Here is a 27,805-nt window from a genome sequence, read left to right as displayed (position 1 = left end):
TCTCATTTACTAGTTGTTACGCGAGCATAAAACAAAGCAAAGAGAGCCAGCGAATCTGCCTGCAAGTGCCACCTACCAGCCCCCCCCCCCCCCCCCCCCCCCAGCTTACAGTAACATACCTCAGAGCAGCGAGAGAGTGCAGCCTTGACTTTGTTGTTTTCATGCCCACTTCGAGGCCAGACATGCAACTGCTCCTCACCATGCAATCATACAAATGCAAGATGTCATCAACAATAGGTGTTCTGGATCGCTACACTCGACAAAGTCACCTATGGCTCAAGTATGTGGACCAAACTATTTTTGCCCTGCTTACAGGTGGCAGCAGTAGACTGTATGCATTAGATAACACAACAAACCGATATTTCCCTATCAACTTTAGCTCTAAAGTGAGCACCATTTTCGGAGAACAACACAAACAGAACTTACAACACCTTTCTTCCAACTGTACACCAGAAACAACTATCACTTTAGTCTATTTGGAACCATCACACACACTGTGGACCTCGTATTGCACATGGAATTTCTATGACAGTATGTGGTCGCAGACTTTCATGAATTGATCTCTGGCCACGGATTTTCTCCATCGATTTCACCTCTCCTCTTACCTAACATGAAGTATTCTTGGGCAAACCAGCAATGGAGAGTCTGTACTCGGCTATCACTGTCAGTCCACCAGCACATTCACACACACCTTCAGAGGGAACTGTTCCAGTATAGCCCCTTCAAACTCTATATATGAAATTTGCCTACAATTACTTAATGAGCATCAGGCTTTAGAATCTGAATTATAGAGAATGACAAAGAGTTACGAAGAAATAAAAAGGAGAAGTTCAGACAACACAGAGTGAATTTAGAGTTGAAGATTCGAGTACTTTCGTTAGGAAGGGAACTGGATGGCACGCAGCAGGAACAGCACCTCTGTCTGCAGAAACACAGTATGGATAATACAGCACCGACAGCAGTCTTGGCAGATGATACGCATGGGCAGTCGGGGTATACTGCACACCACAGATACTGGGCAGTATGGAAAAGTTATGTAAAAGTGTGCATGCATCTGCTACTTATACAGCTGTGCTCCCCATGTGATGTGTGTGATGCATAAATGGTGCACAAATTTAACACCATGCTAGGTCTGTCAGTTTACCACAAAGAATAACAAATGGAGCCAAACAGTCCAAGCAAGGTGCATAGTGGTTAACAAAGTGGACTTACATTCAAGAGGACGATAGTTCAAATCCACATCTGTCCAAGCAGTTTTAGTTATTGCATGACTTCCCTCAATTGCTCCAGACAAATGTCAGGATGGTTCCCTTGAACTGACGTAGCCGATTTCCTGATCCACCTTTGAAATAATCAGAGCATGTGCTCACCTCTAATGACATTGTTGCCGACAGGATGTTAAACCCCAATGTTCATTCTTTTCTTTTAGGACTATGAGCAACCAAAACTGCTAATGATGAATTACTGAATACAGGCGTAGAAAGGTCGTCAGACACCCATGGATTTTGCCCATACATTTAGTACCTAAGAAAGATACAGATTATATGAGGGTTGTAACTTTAATAGTTGCAACTATTTATTTACAGCTCATACAAGATAGATATGTGTTTCAAAGTTTTACTGACCTTCAAAGTCGTCACCAGCGTTGTGTACAGCCATTTGCCACCGATGCAAGTCGGAGGATACTCTTAGCAGTGCCAATTGTATTGACAGTTCGAGTGGCACGGCCTATTGCCCGACGAATTTGTAGCAGTTCTGAAGCAAATGCCGTGAAGTGTATCTTTCAGTTTAGAAATCGAGTTGAACTTACGAGGGCTTAAGTCAGGGGAGTGCAGTAGGTAGCACTTAGGAGCCCCATCAGTCAAACAAATCTGTAACAGCTTGCACTGTACGCGCTCGAGCATTGTCCTGCAAAATGATGGTCAGGTCCTGCGGAAAGTGTCATCACTTCTGTCTCTGAGCTGGCCATAGGTTGTGTTCCAAAAATGATTATTGGCTCCTGATTTCCCGCACGGTACCTGACCTTTACTCAGTACCGAACATCCAAGACTTTACTCATAACTTAGCAGGTGCTTCTGTATTCAGGAATTTAGGCTGCAAAAAAACTAACCTGCAAACTGTCATGGCCACCAAGAACATACCAAAAACTTCAATAATAACACCATTTGAGTTTTACAAATTCTTGGTCATGCCTTATGGTTTGAGAACTGCAGCCCAAACATGGCAACACTTCATCGATAAAATTCCTCTCGAATCTCTATTCTGTTTCTTATAGGTAGACAGTACTTAAGTTTTCTTGCCACATTCACAAGAGCACAAGCAAATCTTAGACTTATTTCTCAGACACTTGAACATTTTGGGTAGTGATAAACGATGACAAGCGTAACTTAAAGAATCTGAAGTAAGTTTTGTACGACACTTCAACAGTCTATTTGGGATTCGACTCATGACCCAATGCACAGAGCTCATCTGTCAGCTCCCACGCCTCAGGAACTATCCGGAGTTGTGGCGATTTCTCAGCATAATTAATTTCTATGGAGGTCACACGCCACAAGTGTTACTGTTGACATATGTTGGCTGGCAAAAACACACATGGCAAACAGGCTCTCACTTTGACTCCCAAAACGCAACAGACTTTCGACAGAATTAAGCTCAGCTTCCTACATGTTATAATGTTAGCTCATCTGGTGGTGGTAGCTCCCTTGACAATTGCCTCTGACATATGTGAAACTGCAATTGGCGCACCAACTTCAGCAGACAGTAGTTCGTGAGCAACAACCATTTCGTTTCTTCTCACAGAAAGTAACGGAGTCTAAATGTAAGTGGTTGATATATGTTCGAGATCTGCTGGACATGTGCGAGACAGTGTGACACTTCAAGGACGACAGTGAGGGTAGACCACTAACAATTTACACGGAACACCGACCATCGGCCGCTAGCAGATTCCGTACGAAATTCGGTAAAAATACTGTTTCCTCCACCTTCATTATGCCACACAATTTACTACTGGCATTCAGTCTCTCCAGGGCACAGACAATGCCATGGTAGGATTTACCTATCTTGAGTAAATGCACTATCGGTTGACATCAACTATGACGACCTCATAAACGCTCAAAAATAGGATCAGCGGCCTTCTACAAGCTACTGCAACCGGTTTGAAAAGAAAGCAGCACACCATTTCTGGTTCCTCCATGAAAGTCTGCTGTGCACAGTGCTATAGCAGACTGGGAGTGCGTTGTATTATGGGACGATAGAATGAGACCAGCTGCAGCCAGCGTATTCTGGACCATGATGGTTGCTGAAACAGCAATACAGTACGTTCAGCAAACTACTAAACACGACGCCATCCACTGTCTCCATGCATCTCCTCAAACCCTCCTGGGTTTAGGGAGATACAACTATCTCAGATGACGCAAGGGCTACTCAGATGGAAAACAACACTTACATTGCAATGGGGCATGGCGTTGTTTCAAACTTTCAGAGCACTAACAACGATTTCAAGGTAAGCCTTGATTTGGAACAATTCCAGTCAAATGACTTAAATGTAAAATTGGTAAACGATTTCACTGTTGTTGAAGGACAGCATAAGGAACAACAGACAGTTCATTCGTTGCTACAAGCTACCCAGTGGTGTTGAACGAGAGGCAATAAGATGATGGGTATTAGCTGACGGTTTCTCAACTATCACAGGTCCTAGGAAACAGCTGCCTCCAACAAGCATGCATGAAGAGAAGCACAATACTGCATCACCTCTTTCGTCAACACCACAACTGACGATTCTGTCACCACAAACCGAGAACTTCGATGCCGACCCACTATGTCTGTATTCGATGACCTCCACAATACTTTAGCCATTGCTGTTGTGACCTGGCGAAACTACTTTCGTCCAGCCACAATTGTGGGGTCTTTGATTGTTCTGGCAGAGAGCTCATCATATTAGAATACATAAAGTATTAGCTCACTTTATTACATAAACGAATAAGAGATTTATACTGAAGAGCGAAATAAACTGGTACACCTGCCTAATATTGTACAGGGCCCCCGTGAGCATGCAGAAGTGCCCCAACACTACTTGGCATGGACTCAATGTTTGGTTTGTGGGGCGCTCAACTGTGCAGTCATCAGTGCTCGTACAAAGTCCCAATTTTTTCACACTCCTATTTTTTACGCAGTCCAATTAGGCACTATCACTAATGATCATGATGATGATGATGAAATGATGCGGACAAATACCCAGTCCACAGGCAGAGAAAAATCCCCAACCCAGCTGGGAATCCAACCCAGGTCCCTGTGATCCAGGGGCAGCAAGGCTAGCCACTAGACCACAAGCTGCGGACGTGGCATGGACTTGACTAATGTCTGAAGTAATGCTGGAGGGAACTGACACCATAAATCCTACAGGGCTACCCATATCGTAAGAGTACGAGGGGCTGGAGATCTCTTCTGAACAGCACAATGCAAGGCATCCCAGATATGCTCAATAATCTTAATGTCTGGAAAGTTTGGTGGCCAGTGGCAGTGTTTAAACTCACGAGAGTGTTCCTGGAGCAGCTCTGTAGTAATTCTGGATGTGTAGGTGTTGCATTGTCCTGGTGGAATTGCCGAAGTCCGTCGGAATCGACAATGGACATGAATGGATGCAGGTCATCAGACAGTATGTTCACATATGTGTCACCTGTCAGAGCCGTATATAGACATGTCAGGGGTCCCATGTGACTTCAACTGCACACATCCCACACCATTACAGAGCCTCTACTAGCTTGAAGACGACGGTTCAATCCCGTCTCCAGCCATCCTGATTTAGGTTTTCCGTGATTTCCCTAAATCGTTTCAGGCAAATGCCGGGATGGTTCCTTTGAAAGGGCACGGCCGATTTCCTTCCCAATCCTTCCCTAACCCGAGCTTGCGCTCCGTCTCTAATGACCTCGTTGTCGACGGGACGTTAAACACTAACCACCACCACCACCACCACCACCACTAGCTTGAGTATTTGAAACGAGACTTGTCCGACCAGACAACATGTGTCCAGTCATCAACAGTCCAATATCAGTGTTGACGGTCCCAGGCGAGGCATGAAGCTTTGTGCTGCGCAGTCATCGAGGGTAGACGAGTGGGTCTTCAGCTCCAAAAGCCCATATCGATGATGTTTCGTTGAATGATTTCCACGCTGACTCTTGTTTATGGCCCAGCATTGAAATATGCAGCATTTTGTTGAAGGGTTGAATTTCTGTCGCGTTGAACGATTCTTTTCAGTCGCCATTGCTCCCCTTTTTGCAGGATCACTTTCCGGCCGCAGCGACGTCAGAAATTTGATGTTTAACTGGATTCCTGATAAACACAGTACACTTCATCGCCACCTCGGAGATGCTGTGTCCCATGGCTCGTGCCACGCTTTTTGATAACCTGCCATTGTAGCAGCAGTAACCTATGTAACAACTGCGCCAAACACTTGTTTTGTATAGGCGTTGCCGACCGCAACGTCTTATTCTGCGTGTTTATGTATCTTTGTATTTGAATACGCATGCCCATACCAGTTTCTTAGGCACTTCAGTGCATTTAACTTCGACAAATTTCTTTGCCACAGGATTTCTTGGTAATTTTCAACTGTCGTGGACTAGCAAAATATTACTTGATGCACTAAGTGAGAAACTGTTCTCTTGAGGTACAATGTTCAGCATTAAGTACACTACATGTTCATCTGAAACGTTAACTACTTGTTGGTTCTAGACGATGACGACGACTGCTGTAGCTGTGTTCTCGAACTGGTGCGAGGGTTGACACGTCGACACTATATTGATTTCAGCGCGAGGGCGCTGCTGTTGCTGAGAGGTAGGCGTTATTTTCAGGAGCGGCTCCCATATACAGCTGCAGATTGCAGTGAGCCCTCGCTAATGTCTGTAGTATCCATTCACATTGCCAGCTTTGGTGTAGGAACTCAATCTCTGTACAATACCACAATTATCACCTGTGCTAAGGAATAGCAGAAGGCACCATCACTGCCATTCTTCACCAAGAAACAGTCCAGTCGCTTGCCTTGCAGCCGACCATGGCGCGCCTGGTCATACACAGCTGTGTGAGGGACGTGTCAGCATCTGCAATCCTTGTTGACCTCTTTCCAACAGAGCTCTGCACTGAGAGGAGGGAATGGGAGGGAGGCTGCTCTGTGGTCCCAGCGGAGGTTCGATTCCTTCCTCGGGTATAGATGAGTGTGTTTGTCCCTAGGATAATTTAGGTTAAGTAGTGTGTAAGCTTAGGGACTGATGACCTTAGAAGTTAAGTCCCATAAGATTTCACACACATTTTGAACATTTTTTCGCTGCTCTGTGGAGACATCACCATCGATGGAGTAAAATATTACACAATTAAGACTCTTCAGCAGCGATATAAGTTTGGTCCTCTCGTAGAGAGGAATATCTTTGATGCTCTAGCCTGCTCAGTTTGCTATAAACAATTGTACTACGCACACGCATTTGTGTTGTATGTCCATTATTAGCAATGGAGTGTGCGTTAACTGCGTTTATTAGCCCCACCTCCGCACCCCCACACTGGAAACACAACAACTGCATCTATATAACTGCCTTGATCTGTGGCTTCCAGTTTGTAGTGCAAGAAAAACGCGAGCTAGGTTTCACATGGTCGAAGTATTTGGAACCCATACTGGCTGGCAAAGCCATTCTGTTCAAGATACTTCGTTACATTTGAGATCAGAATTAAGTGTTCAGATTCTATAACGAATGGACGTCAAGAATACTGGACGGTGGCTTTGCGGATCACTGCTGCTATATTGCTCGTAGACACATATGGTATGTGCTTTCTTCCAACCACTGGGCATAGTTTATTGTTTGAGGACCTATGATATAGTTAAAAGAAGGGATAATTCAGCTACATATTCGGCATAGTGTCGCATAGTGCTACCATTGGGACGTGGAGCTTGGTTTTAACTATTTCAGTGTTTGTGACTCAGTGGTTCTATGTTCAGTGGAAGGGACTTTGGAGGTTCTGTAGCGAGATAGGTTGATTGTCCTGGACTAGCACCATTTGGACAAAAAGTTTTTTTTTTCCTAGGTGATTCTCCAGCCAGTCCTGGTAACGATATCTGTAGCAGTGCCAGAAGTATCGGTGTAAGATCCAAAAAAAGTCCCACCCATGGGTGAAAGAATTAAACTCCTAATGGTTAACTACCAATGCATTAGCAACAAAGTACCACAGTTTGAAGGATTGCTAAAAAGCAATTGAGCCCACAACATGCTAGATACAGAAGGCTAGTAAAAACCAGAAACTGATAGCAGTAAAAATTTGGGGGAAACTGAAGAGTATACCTAAAGGTTTAAGAGTACGCTAATGGGAAATGGAGGTTATGTATGTGTCAAAGTAGATAAGAAACTCAAACGCACTTAGATGGAAGATGATGCCGCTTGCGACATATTTTGGGCAAGACTTACAATCAGTATCAAGGGTAGGCATAATCTTATAACTGGATGTTGCTTTTGATCACAGGTGCAACTGCAAACTTTAGAGAAAATCTCCATCCGCTAGTATATAATTTCACCAAAAATATTATAATCGTCAGAGAAGACTTTTATCGCCCAAGAATGAACTGTGATGGTCGTGATAATATCTTCTGCAATGTTTCACTAAAACCCTTCTCTAAAACTGCCTAAAGCAAATGGTTTGGAACCTCACTCGTAATGGAAATATGTCGAGTTGAATGGCAAAAAATACACCTGACCTCTTTGAGGCAGGTGTCAGAGACCATTAGGCTACATCAACATCCAAATCTACGTGATAACACTGCTATTCACAATCAAGTGCCTGGCAGAGGGTGCAATGAACCACCTCAAGCTGTCTCTCTACCGTTCCACTCTCGAACAGCGCGCGGGAAAAACGAGCACTTAAATTTTTTGTGCTAGCCCTGACTTCTCTCATTTTATAGTGATGGTCATTTCTCCCTATTTAGGTGGGTGCCAACATAATGTTTTCGCAATCGGAGGAGAAAACTGGTGACTTAAATTTCATGAGAGGATCCGATCGCAACGAAAAACGCCTTTCTTAAAATGATTACCACTCCAATTCATGTATCATGTCTGTGGTACTATCTCCCCTATTTCTAGATACTACAAAACGAGCGGTCCTTCTATGAACTTTCCCGATGTCATCAGTCAGTCCCATTTGATGCGGTTCCCACACCACACAATACTCCAGGATATGGCGGACAAGCGTGGTGTAAGCAGTCTCTTTAGTAGACCTGTTGCGCCTTCTAAGTGTTTCACCAGTGACTGGCAGTCTTTGGTTTCGCTCTACCCACAACATTATCTATGTGATGGTTTCAATTTAGGTTATTTGTAATTCCTAAGTATTTAATTGAATTTACAGCCTTAAGATTTGTGACTTGTAGCGTAATCGAAATTTAGCGGACTTCATATAACTTCATACTTTTCTTTATTCATGCTCAGTTGCCACTTATCACACCATACAGATATCTTATCTAAATCATTTTGCAAATATTTTTGGTCGCTGTTGTAGCAATAACGTTTGTCAAACTTGAAAGTATACCTAAAACAAGTATAAATATTTATACGTTCAATGAACTAGATAAAGAAACAGTAGTGTCGTATCCGAGTGAGAAGTTTGAAACTTTAGCTCAGTACAGGAACATGTATAGGAACTAGGGTTCAAGTTTAGAAGAATAATTGATCTTGATAGATACGAAGCCAGTAGGACAGTTCATGGTAGGACAGACCCTCCATGGTGAACAGTCACTATAAATAAACATCCAGAGAAACAGAGACTACTGTGTAATAGATGTGAAATAAAGGTGCTGATCAAATGGTTCAAATAGCTCTGAGCACTATGGGACTTAACATCTAAGGTCATCAGTCCCCTAGAATTTAGAACTACTTAAACCTAACCAACCTAAGGACATCACACACATGCATGGCCGAGGCACGATTCGAACAGGCTGAAGCGCCTAGAACCGCTCGGCTACAACGGCCGGCAGATACGCTGAATGAAATGTATTTGGCTGTTTTAGTATTCCTGCCAGTGGACATCGATATGGATGGAGATGAGCTGGTGTGGGTCTCGCAGCAGAGTGGTGTGGCAAGCTGTCATGGACGGCATTCGCGAAGCTTTGTACGCGGTGCATTCAAGTTCTAAGGCCTCCGATTTTTTTTCCTCCGGACTGGAAAGAGATAGAAACATGGGCATTGTTTTAAAATGTGGCCGCGTTCATTGTCAATACGTCCCAGAGATGGCAGCACCCTACGGCAGATGGAATTTTACCGCCAGCGGCGAGAATGAGAACTGTTTTAAATACTTAAAATGGCGACGTTTTCCTTACTTGAACAGTGTGCAATCATTCGTTTTCTGAATTTGCGTGGTGTGAAACCAATTGAAATTCATCGACGGTTGAAGGAGACATGTGGTGATGGAGTTATTAATGTGTCGAAAGTGCGTTCGTGGGTGCGACAGTTTAATGAAGGCAGAACATCGTGTGACAACAAACCGAAACAACCTCGGGCTCGCACATGCCGGTCTGACGACATGATCCAGAAAGTGGAGAGAATTGTTTTGGGGGATCGCCGAATGACTGTTGAACAGATCGCATCCAGAGTTGACATTCTGTGGGTTCAGTGCACACAATCCTGCATGAAGACCTGAAAATGCGAAAAGTGTCATCCAGGTGGGTGCCACGAATGCTGATGGACGACCACATAGCTGCCCGTGTGGCATGTTGCCAAGCAATGTTGACGTGCAACGACAGCATGAATGGGACTTTCTTTTAGTCGGTTGTGACGATGGATGAGACGTGGATGCCATTTGTCAATCCAGAAACAAAGCGCCAGTCAGCTCAACGGAAGCACACAGATTCACCGCCACCAAAAAAACTTCAGGTAACTGCCAGTGCTGAAAAAATGATGGTGTCCATGTTCTGGGACAGCGAGGGCGTAATCCTTACCCATTGCGTTCCAAATGGCACTACGGTAACAGGTGCATCCTACGAAAATGTTTTGAAGAATAAATTCCTTCCTGCACTGCAACAAAAACTTCCGTTAAGGGCTGCGCGAGTGCTGTTTCACCAAGACAACGCACCCGCATATCGAGCTAACGTTTCGCAACAGTTTCTTCGTGATAGCAACTTTGTAGTGATTCCTCATGCTCCCTACTCACCTGATCTGGCTCCTAGTGACTTTTGGCTTTTTCCAACAATGAAAGACACTCTCCGTGGCCGCACATTCACCAGCCGTGCTGCTATTGCCTCAGCGATTTTCCAGTGGTCAAAGCAGACTCCTAAAGAAGCCTTCGCCGCTGCCATGGAATCATGGCGTCAGCATTGTGAAAAATGTGTACTTCTGCAGGGCGATTACGTCGAGAAGTAACGCCAGTTTCATCGATTTCGGGTGAGTAGTTAATTAGAAAAAAAATTTGAGGCCTTAGAACTTGAATGCACCTCGTATGGGCTGACTCAGGTGTTAACTTTCCGGCGCCGATAGATGGGGTCTATCATTTCTTAAGCTGATCCCAACAACTGCAAACCTTTTCTTCACCTCACGTTGTGCTCTGTTTCTGCATGAATTGTTGTTCAGTCGCTCGCACTGGCCACGATTATGTTTTTCTCCACACTCATCTCAGTGCAGTGTTCCGACAGTTTGGTACCTTGCAGACTGACTCACAAATCGAGCTTAGTGCCCTCTTCCGAGATTCAGCTCCAGGGTCAGTAGTCGAGTAAGCAGCAGCTACTTCGCTCTGACGGAAACGGTTTCACCCCATTGTCAAGTCCTGTGCAGATACAAGGTTCTTATGTGTGTTGGTTTTCTTTTTCCTAGTGTCAATTTGTGGCTACCACGCGGGTCGGCATTTTTCCAAGACTGGCAGGGACAGTTGTGTCTCCAGGAGCAGCAACAGAAGCTGCAGCGGGAGCCTATGCAGCAGCTGCTCAAGCAGACTGCGAATTTGCTCCACTCCCGTGCTGTACTAGTGTCGTGCAAAGTGCCTGCATGGAAGCCTTCTCCCCTGATGCCATTTGCTGGCTTCGGAGAGCATGTGAAAAGGTGGTAGAATTAGTTGCGACAGTTCTTGTTGCACTGCCAAGGAAAGTGTATCCACTATCTAGATGATGAGGTCGCATTTTTATTGTCCAGCAGTGTGGGATAGTAGAAAATCGTCCAAAATTTGAAGCCATCTATCGAACCCAAGAAAATTAACTTTGAGAAAATCTGTTAGGTGCTCACGCATTACTCTGGCCATCAAATCTGTGTGATGGTGGTACCATTGCAGTATAGTCAGCGCCAGAAGCACAGCTGGTAGTTGCGTGTGGTGTGGGTTGCTATACTGCAAAGTCTCTCGTGGAAGTGTCAGTTTCAGCAGTGTGCTATTCATATGTGACTCACTAATTAGGAACGTGACTTCTCTGAGGTCCAAACTTGGGCATTGGCCCTACTTAGCCGAAGTTGCCCAGCTTGCTAAATTACATGAACTTACAGCAACTGCAAAGGGTCTACTTCTTACATTGGTTGGTGCCGAAGGTAGATACCTACTATAAACAGCCCCTGGTACCCTATGGGGCTCGCCAACTGTGTCTTCTATGGGTTGCCGTACGATTATGCCTTTGATTATTAGAATGCAGTGACGTCACAGCTTTCCCGCCTTCGCCCTCAATGAGCCCGGCGATCACTAGTAAGTCAAAGAATCAATGCTCCTGTTCCCAACGTTTTTCGTGTTACCAGCGTTACTCTCCTTCTGAACCTGTTTCTACTCAGTGGTCAAGTTGGCGGTCCTGTCCGACTGTCATGTAGTACATATGTGACAGGACTGCCCATATGAAGATGCCATGTGGGGGGTATGCTACAAAGCAGACCATGTGCCATAAGTTTACGACAGTCGGCGAACCACAGTATGGTCATCAGATGCCTCAGTGTCTTCATTGGGTTGCAGGGCTCCCCCCACCCCCACACACCATTCATCGGCCCAGAGCATTCTGTTAATGGTAGTCATGGATGGACGATCGACTGACTTTCAAATAGTTATTGGAGCAACAGTCAGCTTCGTTAACTTAGACACATACAGGCTCTTGGGCTGCCCTGTGCTACAATGGGCCCTGTGTCGAGTTGTGTCTTATAGTAAACAGAGCATTCCTTTGAAGAAAATTTCTCCATCCAGGACATTATAAGAATGTGGAACTGCAACTTGTATTGTGAGTGGCGCAAAATATTTTCGGGATATAAGCCTTTTCGGTTTTTGGATTCCAGATACTGGACAAAATAAATTTCGTGTTTCAATCAGTCCTCTTTCAACGTTTGGACTCTTTACTACAGTCGTAAGACCAGCTATTCGAGAATATCTTGGTTCAGACAGAAAATTTCGAAGAACCCAAATCCCTTAAGTCGTCAGCAATACCTAAATTTTATCCCACCACCCCTTTGCTATGAACGATAAGATCAAGGCTGGGTTGCAGTGTTGGAAGCAGATCGGCGTCGTTTCTCCTATTTCATCGAGCCCATGGGCCAACCATTTGATGGTGATGCCGAATCTAGACAGTGACACGAGCCTTTATAGTGATCTTAACCAAAAAAATGTTAAATGTGCAATGTGCCACAGACGCATATCCAGAACTGCGACCAGAGAAGTAGTTGAGGAAGTTGTCAGGCGACCAGTACTTTTCATGTATCGACTTGTTGCTCAATGCCATTTCTCGGAGTTTCTTGGTGGTGAGCACCCTCTTTGGGCTTTACCAGAAGAATTGCTCGTCCTTTCGAATTTCGTTTGCCCTAGAAGATTATCAATAATATTTGGAGCAGTTGATTCAGGACGTTCTTTGTTGCATTATCTATCTTGATGACTCTGGGGTTATAGGCTCCAGGTGAGACGAGTATTTACGAAATCTGCAGATCGTTTTCCAACGTCCTCCAGAGAGCAGCCCTCGCTGAAAATCGAAAAAATATAGTTTTTTCTTCCAAAACAGTATTTCTTAGGTCATGTGCTTAGGTAACTAACCTTGTCACTATGGATGAGCATGACAAGTCATCATCAAACTGCCAGCACCCAAGAACCTGAAAGAGATCTAGTCCTTTTTCGGCAATATTTCTTATTATGCTGAGTTCATACCCTAGAACATACACATCTGCCATCGTCTCAATCGGTTTCACCAAAAGTGCGTTGAATTTGTGTGTTCTACATATTGTCGATGGACTTTTCAGTTTCTCAAACAGTTTGTACTCAGCTCCCTGTTTGGCTTCTTTTATGGTAGGAAAACCGTTTATCCTGGCCACTGACATCCCAGGATGGCATAACGTAGTCCTGTTGCATCGAAACCCAGAGGACACCGAGCATCGCATCGCTTACACATCAGAGGCGCAACGTAATTATTCACAGGTAGAAAAGGGGGCACAGGCCATCACTTTTGGCATAAAAAAGTTTCGCGCTTCTTGTATGGAGCAAAGTTGCTATTCATCAGTGAGCACAAGTTGATGATTTCCTTATTCCGCCCCTGTTCCAAGCTGCTGGATAGAACTACTCACCTACTGCGGAGGTGAACACTCTTTCTCAGTAATTATTGGTATGATATCACCCAGCATACTAGTGTGGATGCACTACAGTAGCTGCCAGCGAGGTCAGATGCATAGTTTGCGCAACAAGAAGGTCTTGTTTCCGCACTGGACAATGCCTTGCTGAAGACATAGCTCAATTTTCCTTTGATGGCATGGGAGATAACGGCCTCCGCGGTAGCTGACTCCTTTTTTAGAGAACCGCTTTAACAGTTCCAACAGGATGGCCTGAGTACACTCCTTTGGGACTAGAGTCAGTGCATTGTAAGTCCTTTTCCTCTTCCGTGACCACCTCAACATTGCCCTGGGGGTCTTCATGCTTGCCATGAGCACCAGTGCTGTCGAATGGTCGTCCCTCGAGTGTTGGGTCCTCTCATACTCCAGCTGCTGCATGCATCGCACTGGGATACGTCTTGTATAGAGATTTGGCATGGTTTCACGTCTGTTTCCGGCGACTGATCACGATTTTGAACATCTTGTGCGGGCAGTGCAGCCTGTGCACAGATCCAGGCTGCTCTCTCGCCTCAGTGTTACCGTTCATCAGACACAGAGCAGACTTGGTCAAGGTGCACACAGACTTTGCGAGCCCCTTTTTAGGTAGCATGCCGTTGTTGGTAGTAGAGGCATTGTACAATTTCCCGTATGTTGCCAAACTGTCTTTGACGATTTGAAAGCTACTATTCGTGCACACTCTGTCATTTTTGCTACTGAGGCCGCCTCACAGACCCTCATATCTGACAACGCTCGACAATTTTTATTGTGAAAGTTTGAAGATTTTTGCATTTATAACAGTATAACTAATGCCGAGAGGAGTGCTGCGTGTGAACGTTCGGAACACAAAGAAGTTTATGTCTGCCTCACCTCCTGATGGTACATTGTATAGTTTTCTTACCACATACCAGGTGACGCTGGATAATGGCTGCAGTACAGTGGAATGTTTGCATGGGCGACAGTCACAGGGTCTTTTGTATTTTATATTAAAAAACTAAAAACCCGCCTAGATTGCGAAAAAAGCACCTAGTGTTAAGTGTTAATCCAGGTTTCGGCGTAGATAACTACACCTTCTTCAGAACAACAATAAAACCCACAAGTGCCTAAGAAGACCTTTGTCAATGATTAAAAGAACACCATAGCTATACATTTATAAACTAAAAAGAAAGGGAAACATAAACAGTGCATATGTACAAAGTCAAATCCAATACTTAACTTAATGGTGATGCTCCACCTCACACCGGCCTATGTTCGATGGGCCATGACCCGCCATAAACTATACCAGGAATTCTGAGGCACTTGTGGATATTATTGTTGTTCTGAAGGAGGTGTACTTATCTACGCCGAAACCTGGGTTAAAACTTAACACTAGATGCTTTTTTCGCAATCGAGGCGGGTTTTTAGTTTTTTAATATATTAACCAACGATTGCTGACGCGCTGCGATGTTGAAGTCCTTTTGTATTTGTTGTATCCCGAGTCACATATCCAAGGCTGACACAGCTTGCAAAGCTTTCCTCACAGGGCCTCCATTTTGGCCCCAATCTTTCGATCAGAAGAAAGTCTAGCTGTTGGTTATATTGGTGGGGCACAAAGTACGGCATTTGTCTGTGGTGGCTGTCGTTCAGGAACAGTTGACTCGTTATTTCAATTAGTTGTTTCAACGATCTGTTGGACCCACAATGCCACCATCACTGTGGCAATGAGGTGATGGAGTCAGTCACGGCGTTTGTATGATAGGAGGCTCCCAATTGTGGCAGTGCATGTACACACTGCCACCTCCACCATGCACTCCACTGTTCTACTTGCACCTGTGGAAAGAGCGTCAGCGGTGATCCCGCCTACTGGAACTGGCGCCCTCCTTTCACCATTCGCCCAGGTATGTGTCCTTGCACCCACCAGTGCACGTGAAACAGCTATTACTCGAGCCTCCACAATCTTCAGCCACTTTGGAGGATTCAGCTGTGTCGGTATTGCCTGCTTTAGGGGTAGATCCACTGCTGAGGAATCTCGTACCCTGGAGGTCGCGGCACAAACCTGGCGATTTTCGGTCATAAGTGGGCTTCTCAACGTGCAGGGATTTAGTAACCCCACCAGTGGACAGCGATAGGGACGCACAAGAGGTGGTGTGGGTCTCGCATCAGAGCAAGCTGTGATGGATGGTTCACACGAATCATTGTATGGGCAGGGCGGCGGCGATCAGCGAGACCCGGCAGATCTTACAGTGATTTCGACTACTGCACATCCGGCTGAGCCGTGATAAAAATTGCTGTTTTGAAGAGGGCGCCGTAGCACGTAGTGTGAAGCAGTCGCCCTCAGTTTCTGGTGGTGGCGCCACTGTGGCAATCGCAATTTTGGTATCTCCCTCTGGTGGGAAATTGGGAAAGGTTGCCTATGAGCTCGCCAGGAAGTGATTCTGGGGTCAGTACCTCGTCTCCAGATTCTAGTCTGTCTCTCGTCCACATTTCTTAGGCAGTTAGTGTCTGTCTGTCGTCCAGAGTGCTAGTATGTCTCTCGTTTGGATCAATCTTTAAAGCCGGATAAATGAGAGTCCTTCCACTCCACCAGTAACAGAACTCAGCGAGTGGTCGCCCGGTCGGGGCTTAGTTCCTGCATCTGAATCTGCACGTTAGGCTGCCAGTCTGCCCGAGTTTGCTCAGGCAACGGTCATTGGCGGTTGGATCGATCGGTTAGTCGGTCGCGCACTGAGCCACAGGATGACTTGTCCGTCTTGAGCGTCGGCGCATGTGAGGTCGCTACGTGAGTCCAGTGGGCCGCACCGTATAGCGAGTGGTAGTGACTTCTCGGTCGACACGAGAGTAACAGGAGTCATCCCACGACATCAGTCTGGCCGGTGCGAGCTGCGACGCCGTGAGACGGGAGAGCGGCGGGTCTTCCTGCGTCCGTTGAAGCGGCTGGCACCGGACGATTCGGGAGAGCGATTTGGGGGTGCTGCGCCAGGTCTTCTCGAGAAATCGCAGTTTATTAGGAGTTAAGTGATTGGCGATATCTTGTTTGAATTTACTCTTGTTAAATTCTACTTGTTTTCTTGGTCAGTCTCTCGTCCCCAGCTTGCTCGTCCGTCTCTCGTCCGCATTTGTTAGGCAGTTAGTGTCTGTCGTTCGGAACTGCCTCTGTCATGTTTCTCGGATTTGAAGTGTTAACGAATTTATTGCTTGCAGAGTAACGGCCTAATTCCTGAAACATGTTTTGATCTTGCCTATCATCGTGAGAGGCGTGTCTGTGTACTGTAGAGCATCTTAACTTGTTTGGTCAGCCCAGTAGAATTTTATATAAGATTTCATTTCATGGGCTTTTATTTAAATGGTCATTTTAGTACATAAAGTTGCCACCCTTCCACCTTAAGACTTTCTTAGAAGTTAAAATCAAGTTGCACCTTCGGTGGCAAAGTTAATATTTTAATTTTAGAGTTTTGTACTATTTCCATCCCTCCTACGGGGAGCATAGTTTGTGTGCTTGTGTGAATTGTTAAAACTTTTAGTTTAAAGTAATCTGGTGTGTTGCAGATTTGCACCAGTGTAGTCTTTCAGAGGTTGTTGTGAGCGGTCGTAACTACGTGCCAAAAGGGAGCGACAAGGTTCTCAGCCCGAAAGCTCATACAGCCAAAAATGTGTTTCTTTCTGCCTCTGAATAAATTGTAACTTGATATTTAGAGGGTGCTTTCTGATTATAATTTTAAATCTGTTTCTTTTTTAAAAAAATGCTTTAGGCACCATTAAAGTGAATAAATTACCATTTGTTGAAAAGGAATTTGCTTATGATTTCATCAGTTACTCCCTGGCAACTACTTGCACACTCACATAGTGTGATTAAATGTGTTAATGTTCTTGGTGAATCGCTAGTAATTAGAATAAATTCTCAAGAAAATTCTTTGAAAATAAATCCACGGTTCACCGGCGTTGCCTCACACCATACTCTGTTTGTGCGTGCTTAGTTGTTCAGACGATTGCACTGGTTGCAATTGTGCTTTTCTCCTTGTGCGTCTTGTGGAGTATTCAGACACTCTGCTTTCCTGTCGTTTGACTCGCACATCAAGTTTCGTTCCCTCTTCTGGGGCACAGCGCCCTGCCATTGTAGTCGAATCACCGTCAGTTGGTATAGCTACATTTGTACCGACAGTGGTGGTTTCATTGCGTTGTCGCGCACTGTGCAAATACAAACGTTCTCATGAGGGCAATGTGAGACTGTAAGATGTTCCACAAAATCAAAAGAATTTCTGGCTATATATGAGGGTTGTCAGTGGCATGCATGTTAGTGTCCAGACACGTATGTACAAGATAGGAGCTGAAATTGTGGGTACCAGAGGAAAATCAGAAACACCAAACTCCGTTTTCTAAAGTTTATTTTCAAAGACAAATCCAGGAGTATTCCCTAGTTTAATTCTCACATTATTGCAAAGATGAGTGAAATAGACATTATTGTCGGTGGCGTTGAAAAACCGTAGAAACTGTCAAAACTGAACAAAGCTTCAAGATTTGATGGAATCCCTAGCAATTTATACACACATCAAAAAAAGTTTTGTATCACCTCGGTTCCGAGAGTTCCGAGAATTGTACAGAAAATTGGAATAGAGATCAACATAAACATCATTTCCGCTCTCTTTATTGCTCATGAAAGCATGCATTGCATGTTGTACCACCATTCAACGAGACCTTCAGAGGTGGTGGTCCAGATTACTGTACACACCGGTACCTCTAATACCCAGTAGCACGTCCTCTTGCATTGATGAATGCCTGTATTCGTCGTCCCATACTATTCACAAGGTCATCTAGGCACTGTTGGCCAACATTGTCTCACTCCTCAACGGCGATTCGGCGTAGATCCCTCAGAGTGGTTGATGGGTCACGCCATAAACAAATCCATAAACAGCTCTTTTCAATCTATCCCAGGCGTGTTCGATAAGGTTCATGACTGGACAACATGCTGGCCACTCTAGTCGAGCGATGTCGCTATCCTGAAGGAAGTCACTGACAAGATGTGCATGATGAGTACCTCCCAATATGCTGCCTATGTCGTTGAACTTTCGGTCGGAGGATGGCATTCATGTATTGTACAGCCGTTACGGCGCCTTCCATGACCACCAGTGGCGTACGTCGGTCCCACATAATGCCACGCCAAAACAGTAGGGAACCTCCACCTTGCTGCACTCATTGGACAGTGTGTCTAAGGCATTCAGCTTGACCAGGTTGCCTCCAAACACGTCTCGAAAGACTGCCTAGTTGAAGGCATATGCGACACTCAACGGTGAAGAGAACGTGATGCCAGTCCTGAGCGGTCTATTCGGCATGTTGTTGGGTTCCTCCGAGCCATAATCCGTAGGTAGCGGTCATCCACTGCAGTAGTAGCTCTTGGGCGGCCTGAGCGAGGCATGTCATCGGCAGTTCCTGTCTCTCTGTATCTCCTCCATGTCCGAACAACATCACTTTGGTTCACTCCGAGATGCCTGGATACTTCTCTTGTTGAGAGGCCTCCTGGCACAAAGTAGCAATGCGGACGCGATCGAACCGCTGTACGGACCGTCTAGGCATGGTTGAACTACAGACAACACGAACCGTGTACCTCCTTCCTCGTGAACTGATCGGCAATCGGACGCCGTCTAATAGGTGCTGTTCACGCTTAGTTGTTTACATCTTTGGGCGGGTTTAGTGACATCTCTGAACAATCAAAGGGACCGTGCCTGTGATACAATATCCACAGTTAACGTCTATCTTCAGGAGTGCTGGTAACTGGAGTGATACGCAAAACTTTTTTTGGTGTGTGTATATCGAATATGCAGATGAGTTAGCCCTTCTTTTAATCAGAATATACCGACGAGCCCTGGAACTAAAAGCTGTGTCTAGTGATTGGAAGAAAGGGCCGATCACAAACCTCTACAAGAAAGACAGCAGGACTGATCCATAGAAGTACGATCCAGTATTCCTGACATCATTTTGCTGTAGTATCTTGCTCAATTCTGAGCTAAAATATCATGGGGTACCTCTACGAGAACACCCTCCACCATTCCAACCAGCGTGGATCCCGAAAACATCAATAATGTGAAACGCATCTCACGTTTTTCTCTCACGAATCCTGAAAGACAAGGATCAGTGCAGTCAGGTAAATGTTTCTAGACTGGGAAAATTCATTTGACTCAGTATCACATATACATTTATTATCGAAAGTAATATGATGTGGGGTATCACATGAGATTTGTGTCTAGATGGAGGATTTCCTGGTGGGGAGGACGCAGCATGTTATCTTGGATGCAAAGTCGTCGACAGATGTACTAGTAGTAACTTCAGGCGTGCTCCAGGGAAATGTGTTACGGTCCTGGCTGTCTCCGTTACATATTAAGATAATAGTAATCTCAGACTTTTTGCAGATGATGCAATTCTCGACAAATCCAGCACTGTTTTAAAACAGCTGCGCAACTATTTAGTCAGATCCTGATACATTTCAAAGCGATGCAAAGATTGGCATCTTGCTTTAAACGTTCAGAAAAAACTGTAAAAAACGATAAAAGGGGTACCCTTGGACTACAATATCAACGAGTCGCAGTTAGAATTGCTCAGCTCATACAAGTAACTGTATGTAATAATTTTTAGAGTGCAACTCCTCTTGGATATTGATCAAGCGTATTGTACCCATGCCAAACAGAATTAACAGGGGATACTGAACATATACAACGAAGGATAACACAAGTAGTTATAGGTTTGTTTGATGCTCCACGAAGATTCTGGAAGAACTGAACTGGCAGACGTTTTATAATAGTCGTAAACTATCCTGTGAATGGTTTATAAACTACTTTAAGTGTTGAATGTAGGAATGTACAACAACCTCCTACGTATTGCCTCTCTTGGGAATATGAAGAAAAATTAGTGTGCGCGCAGAGGCTTTTAACCAATCATTCTTCCCACTCTCCTTTAGTGATTGCAACATGAAAAAGCCCTGATGATTAGTACAGTGGAAGTACCCTCTGGCAAGCACTTTACAGTGGTTTGCAGAGTATTGTTGTAGACGTTGATGGAGTTGTAGCACGATTGTTTTTGAACGAAGATACTGTTGCCAAAAGATTCTAAATGGCACAAATTGTTTTTACAACTATAAGTACGAATTTGACACTGTACTTGCAAATATTCGAAAGTACTACACAACACATTACGTTGCATATAAGTCTTGACACAATTACTCATCTCACGCATTTATAATGCGTGTTGTAGACGAAATAAAAGTTTTCTGGGTTTGGTAGCGCGTCATAATGCAAAGCTACTGCTGCTATAAAAAAGCCGACGTTTCGACCAAGACTGCAGCGGCCTTCTTCTGGGTCTAAAGGTGCGTTCTAGCTTTTTTTTTCTTTTTTTTCTTTATTGTTATTTTAAAGCCTGTACAACAGGCAGGCTGTCAGCAACGTTCTATGCTGCTCTTCAGCCAGAGGATACACAATGAGGAAATACAGAAAGATTACACATACGTTACAGAACGGTGGGCAAGAAAACAGTTGACACAGAGAGGCAAACACGGAGCCGTTCACACTTGACGATAGTCCACACTGAAAACTGGTGACACGACGCACAAACACGGAAGACGGCGATGGCACAGGTGAACGATGGAGTGCGACGGTGAACACTGAAGACTAAACATGACAGCACACACGAGACACTGATGGCGATGATCTCCGGCGCACGGAAGTCCACGTAGCGTGTGTGAGTCCGGGGACCTGCCAAGAGGGGAAGAGAGGTGGGGGGGGGGGGTGGAGAGGGGAGAACAAAGACGCCAATGGCTGAGGACATGAGAGGAGGACTAGAGGGACAGGGGAGGGGAAGCCTGGGGGAGGAGTGGGGAGAAAGGGATGAGGGAGGGAGGATGCCCAAAGGAACAGAGACAGGAAGAGGGAAGGAGGATCAAAGTTGGTAGGAGGGGTATACGGAGGGAAGGAGGACATCATCAGGGAGGGGGAGCTGGCGGAAGCCACCTTGGGAGAGGGTAAGGAGGGTAGAGAGATGGAGACCGGGTGAGACATGGGAATACAGGCGCGGCAGCGGGCTGGGGTGGGAGAGGATGGGCGAGACAAGCGGGTGAGGAGGATCGAGTTTATGGGAGCTGTACAGGATCTATATACTTTCAAGGAAAAGGAAGAGGTGGGGGAACAGAATGAGGTCGTACAGGATCCGCGTGGGGGAGGGGAGATGGATGCGATAGGCAAGACGGAGAGCATGGCGTTCAAGGATTTGAAGGGATTTATAAAAGGTAGGGGGGCCGGAGATCCAAGCTGGATGGGCGTAACAAAGGAGAGGGCGGATGAGGGATTTATAGGTGTGGAGTATGGTGGAGGGGTCTAGACCCTATGTACGACCGGAAAGGAGCTTGAGGAGATGGAGACGGGAGCGTGCCTTGGCTTGGATTGTCCGGAGATGTGGGGTCCAGGAGAGTCGACGGTCGAGGGTGACGCCAAGGTACTTGAGGGTGGGGGTGAGAGCGATAAGACGGCCATAGACGGTGAGATAGAAATCAAGGAGGCGGAAGGAAGGGGTGGTGCGTTCTAGCTATGCAGTGTCCTTTATATTTTGTTGTTAGTGTTCACTGCGCATGCCATTACGTCATAATTTTAAAAAGGTAGTTAGTTTATTGGTCACTTAAGGAAGAAGGAGAGGGAACTTTATTTTAATAGGTTATTGCGTTGGAGGGAGAGCGTGACCTCTGTTGTCCATTGGCTCTTGTGTTATGTACCATGATTGGTGGCCACTGTCGAATGAGAAGTTGGCTGCTGTTTACCAACAGCTGGACGTCGGCCGTTACTCGCCGGTAGTGCTCGTGCCTCGCGTTGACAGTGCGGTCTGTTGGGCTCTGATTGCTGGCAGCCAAGATGGGGCAAGCCTGAGTCCATCCTCCCTGTTCATGTTGTTAGGGTGTTTGAGTATTTCGATGGCCTCTCTGATTTTGCGTTTCGTCATAATTGGCTGCTTGGCCAACACACAGGCTTCGCTGAATTTTATTTCTTTTCCGCAGTCTTGGTGGTGTTCTGATACTGGGGATTTGTTGTGTTGCCCTAGACGAATATAACGCTCGTGCTCCCGAAAGCGCGTTGCTATTGGCCTACCAGTCTCGCCGATGTATGCATCTCCACATTCGCATTCCACCTTGTAAACGCCTGCAGTGTGTAATGCATCCGCCTTGTCCTTGGTGGAGCCTAGCACGTCCTGGATCCTACGGCCACTATAGAAGACAGGCTGCACCCCAACGCGGCGAAGGTGTTTGCCTATTCGGTCAGTAACGTTTTTCATATAGGGTAAGCGTACTGTTGGCTGCAGTTTGTCTATTTCCTGATTATCTTTCTTGCTTGTGTTCGTCGACAAGGCTGTGTTTATCGACTTGTGGCTGTAGCCATTGGTTAAATACGTTGCGCGTAACCTTTTAAGCTCAGGTGTGATGTTTTGAGCATCACTAAGGCGCTGCGCACGGATTGCCAAAGATCGGATGACAGAGTTCTGGGTGGTGGTAGGATTGAGCGTGCAGATACCTGTCAGTATGTGTAGGCTTACGATATACTCTGTGCCCCATTGTGTCCTCCCTTCACCTGTACACTTCGACGTCTAGAAATGGGATAGCACCATTCTTTTCTACTTCCAGCGTGGACTGTATCTTCCCGTGCATACTGTTCAAATATTCGTGGAACTTGCGTAGCTCCGCTTCACCATGAGGCCATATAGCGAACGTGTCGTTCACGTAGACGTGTTGTAGACATCTGACATGAATACTAACAAACCAGTGAAAATCCGTACGTAGAAGCGAGAGGGGCGTTTTCAGTAGCGAAGCAAATCAACGATCGTCAAAAGTTACTTGACAACACCTAGACAACAAACTGAACGCTGTGACGCGCAATTTTAACAGCGTATATGTGTTAACGACGGTGGTAGGTGCCGGCTCCCGATTGGCAAACACAACCAATGTTGCGAGCCTGTCTGGAGAAGAAGAGTACTAAAGTAGAGCATTATAAAGCAGAAATTCCGAATGCACTAGCACGGCTCCGTAATGGTATGTGTAACGCGTCCTCTTATATTATTATGTTTTGCTATTGTTGTTGTGATCTTCAGTCCTGAGACTGGTTTGATGCAGCTCTCCATGCTACTCTATCCTGTGCAAGCTTCTTTATCTCCCAATACTTACTGCAACCTGCATCCTTCTGAATCTGCTTAGTGTATTCGTCTCTTGGTCTCCCTCTACGATTTTTACCCTCCACCCTGCCCTCCAATGCTAAATTTGTGATCCCTTGATGACTCAGAACATGTCTTATCAACCGGTCCCTTCTTCTAGTCAAGTTGTACCACAAACTCCTCTTCTCCACAATTCTATACAATACCTCCTCATTAGTTATGTGATCGACCTATCTAATCTTCAGTATTCTTATGTAGCATCACATTTCGAAAGCTTCTATTCTCTTCTTGTCCATACTATTTATCGCCCGTGTTTCACTTCCATACATGGCTACACTCCATACAAATACTTTCAGAAACGACTTCCTGACACTTAAATCTGTACTCTATGTTAACAAATTTCTCTTCTGCAGAAACGCTTTTCTTGCCACTGCCAGTCCACATTTTATATCCTCCCTACTTCGACCATCATCAGTTATTTTGATCCCCAAATAGCAAAACTCCTTTACTACTTTAAGCGTCTCATTTCCTAATCTAATTCCCTCAGCATCACCCGACTTAATTCGAATACATTCCATTATGCTCGTTTTGTTGATCATGTTACATCCTCCTTTCAAGACACAGTCCATTCCGTTCAACTGCTCTTCCAAGTCCTTTGCTGTCTCTGACAGAATTACAATGTCATCAGCGAACTTCAATGTTTCTATTTCTTCTCCATGGATTTTAATACCTGCTTCGAATTTTTCTTTTGTTCCCTTTAGTGCTTGCTCAATTTACAGATTGAATAACATCGGGGAGAGGCTACAACCCTGTCTCACTCTCTTCCCAACCACTACCTCCCTTTCACGTCCCTTTACTCTAATAACTACCATCTGGTTTCTGTACAAATTTTAAATAACCTTTCGCTCCCTGCATTTTACCCCTGCCACCTTCAGAATTTGAAAGAGAGTATTCCAGTCAACACTGTCAAAACTTTCTCTAAGTCTACAAATGCTAGAAACGTTGGTTTGCCTTTCCTCAATCTTTCCTCCAAGATAAGTCGCAGGGTCAGTATTGCAACACGTGTTCCAACATTTCTGCGGAATCCAAACTGATCTTCCCCGAGGTCAGCTTCTACCAGTTTTTCCATTCGTCTGTAAAGAATTCGCGTCAGTATTTTGCAGCTGTGACTTATTAAACTGATAGTTCGGTAATTTTCACATCTGTCAACACCTGCTTTATTTGGGATTGGAATGATTATATTCTTCTTGAAGTCTGAGGGTATTTCGCCTGTCTCATACATCTTGCTCACCAGCTGGTAGAGTTTTGTCAGGACTGGCTCTCCCAAGGGCGTCAGTAGTTCTAATGGAATGTTGTCTACTCCCGGGTCCTTGTTTCGACTCAGGTCTTTCAGTGCTCTGTCAAACTCTTCACGCAGTATCGTATCTCCCATTTCATCTTCATCTACATCCTCTTCCATTTCCATAATATTGTCCTCACCTTTCTGCTTTCCCTTCTTTGCTTAGAACTGGGTTTCCATCTGAACTCTTGATATTCATACAAGTGGCTCTCTTTTCTTCAGAGGTCTCTTTAATTTACCTGTTAGCAGTATCTATCTTACCCCTAGTGAGATAAGCCTCTACATCTTTACATTTGTCCTCTAGCCATCCCTGCTTAGCCATTGTTATTGTTAGAAAAATCTTTATTCAGTCGGTCGTCGAAATTTTGAAATAAAAGTTATTGTGGATGTCGCGTAATAAATATTTCGCGTGAAGATCAATTGTGGAAACCAAGCCACTGAATATTGCAAATAGTGTTATTAAAGAAAACGGCCGATTGACTACATCAAATAAGAGGGCACGAACATTCGCGAATGAGTGGTCATAAAAAAATCGTTAATACTGTGTAGGAAATGAGTCTTAAATATAGTTACGCTTGTACACACTCAAATGTATGCGAACATAACGAACGGGATAGAGGCACGTACATTTTGAGTGCAATCATACCCCGTGGCCTGCATGAAAAGAATTACAGTTAAATGCATTTATTCATCTTATAACGAAAATGCGTGGACTTCGAAATTAAATGAAAAGAAAGACTGTAGGTTCTGAATGTCGCGCCAAATATATTGAAATTGACGGTAGCGGCCAAGAAAGGAAAAAGATGAACACATTCACATACTTCTATTGTTGAACTGCGTCGAGGTGAAGATCGTCACCTACATCTAAATTCTCTGTATAAAATTAAAATAATAATAATAATTTTCCAGAATTTCAGGAGCTAGGACCCATGGTATCACTAAAGAAGAAATCGCTCTTCTTCAAAATCACTTTCATTATTTAACCCAATTTTATCAGTAAGAAATGGTACAATACGGCTTAACACTAGGACAGGAAAACAGCGAAAGGTAACTTATTCTAAAACTAATAAACGAAGAGCGTAAAGCTTCCTTTGTTCAGCAAATGCTTTACGCATTAATCACTGGTAGTTGAACTAGTGTCCATAAATTCGTAATTTTTTTATATAATTCCTTTACATATGACACTCTTTTCCTTCATATATGACTTTCCAGGTCGAAAGTAGTGCCGGTATACTATTACCACTGATATTTTGTATTTCATCATACCTGGTGATCACTGCGGCATCTGTTCGATATTAATCAGAAAAGAGCCAGTTAGAAGTGGCACTCAACACCCTGAAGTAGATGATATCGCATCAGCAGGGTCAGATCAACAGTAAAGTGGGTTGTTATTGAGGAAGTGACACACATCAATTGGGATGATGAACGGGTTAAGATATGAGTTACATGTCAGTCTTCTTTTTGATATTGATGTAGATGTTTAAGCTTTTGGAAGGAAATGCTGTCTGTTCGTTTTGGAAGGGTAACCTCTGGTTTATGTATGGCAAAACTTTTTTTGGGTCTTCTGGAAGTGAATACGTGCCAAAATCCTAGGAAAGAGAATTGTTCCTCACATTTTTGTGTGTTTTTTAGATGGGACAGAACGTGAAAGTACTAAGTAAAAGAATATTTGTAAACGAATGTTTTGTCGTTCTTTTGGAGGGGAATGCGTGTGAAATTAGAACACGTTAACGATTTTGTTTTTTGTTTTTAGCAGTCCTGTGGTTAGTTAAAATTTAAAGCTCCTATACCATGGAGAACAATATGAGTGATTCCATGGGGAATCGGCATGAGGAGGATAGGATTCATTGTAGGGAAAGATCATTCGCTCTGAGTAAGACGGCACTTGGAAGAGAATGTTAGTAATAACATGGAGACTGGCCCATCTAGCGAAAGGCTAGCGTTTTAAGATTTATGTGTAGTAATAACGAATGACAGAGTTTGAGGACCCAAGACTGGTAGAGGAATTGGCTAAAAGACAAACCGTATGTGAGAGGAGGCAATGGGAGAGAGAACATACTGTGTTTCAGTGATAAGAAGATGTGGAACGGAAGCATGAAAACCAGTGTGTTGCGTTCTGGCAGGTGGCGTTGGAAGCTAGTGATAGCATAACAGTGGTTGAACAGGAACAAGCTGGGTTACATTTTCAACTTGTATAAATATGGAGTCGTTTGCAGCTGCCACTAAAGAAAATTTAGCCGACAGAGACCAGAATTCTACAGTTTTACGAAAGGAAGTCACTGTAGCTAATTCTGTGTTCTAAACCGCCCATAGGAAGTTCAAATGGTTCAGATGGCTCTGAGCACTATGGGACTTAACATCTATGGTCATCAGTCCCCTAGAACTTAGAACTACTTAAACCTAACTAACCTAAGGACAACACACAATACCCAGCCATCACGAGGCAGAGAAAATCCCTGACCCCGCTGGGAATCGAACCCGGGAACCCGGGCGCGGGAAGCGAGAACGCTACCGCACGACCACGAGATGCGGTCCCCATAGGAAGTATGCAATACAAAAAAAAAAAAAGTTCAGGAACTTGAAGGAGCGGTAAGGAGTGACAAGACTGCCAGAGCACATCAGTTAACGAGCAGAATAAGTAAAATAGAAGATTGGAGAACTAACTGAGCATTCAGCACCGACAGCGGTTGACGGTCACACCAGTGAACCACAGTCTACCCAAGTAATTAGTGTCGTAAGTGACAGTGGGTTTGAAAAAGCAAACGGTTCAAAAAGATTTCTA

Source organism: Schistocerca gregaria, chromosome 7, assembly GCF_023897955.1.
Source record: "Schistocerca gregaria isolate iqSchGreg1 chromosome 7, iqSchGreg1.2, whole genome shotgun sequence".
Classification (NCBI taxonomy): Eukaryota; Metazoa; Arthropoda; class Insecta; order Orthoptera; family Acrididae; genus Schistocerca; species Schistocerca gregaria.
This window is presented reverse-complemented; position numbering follows the sequence as displayed.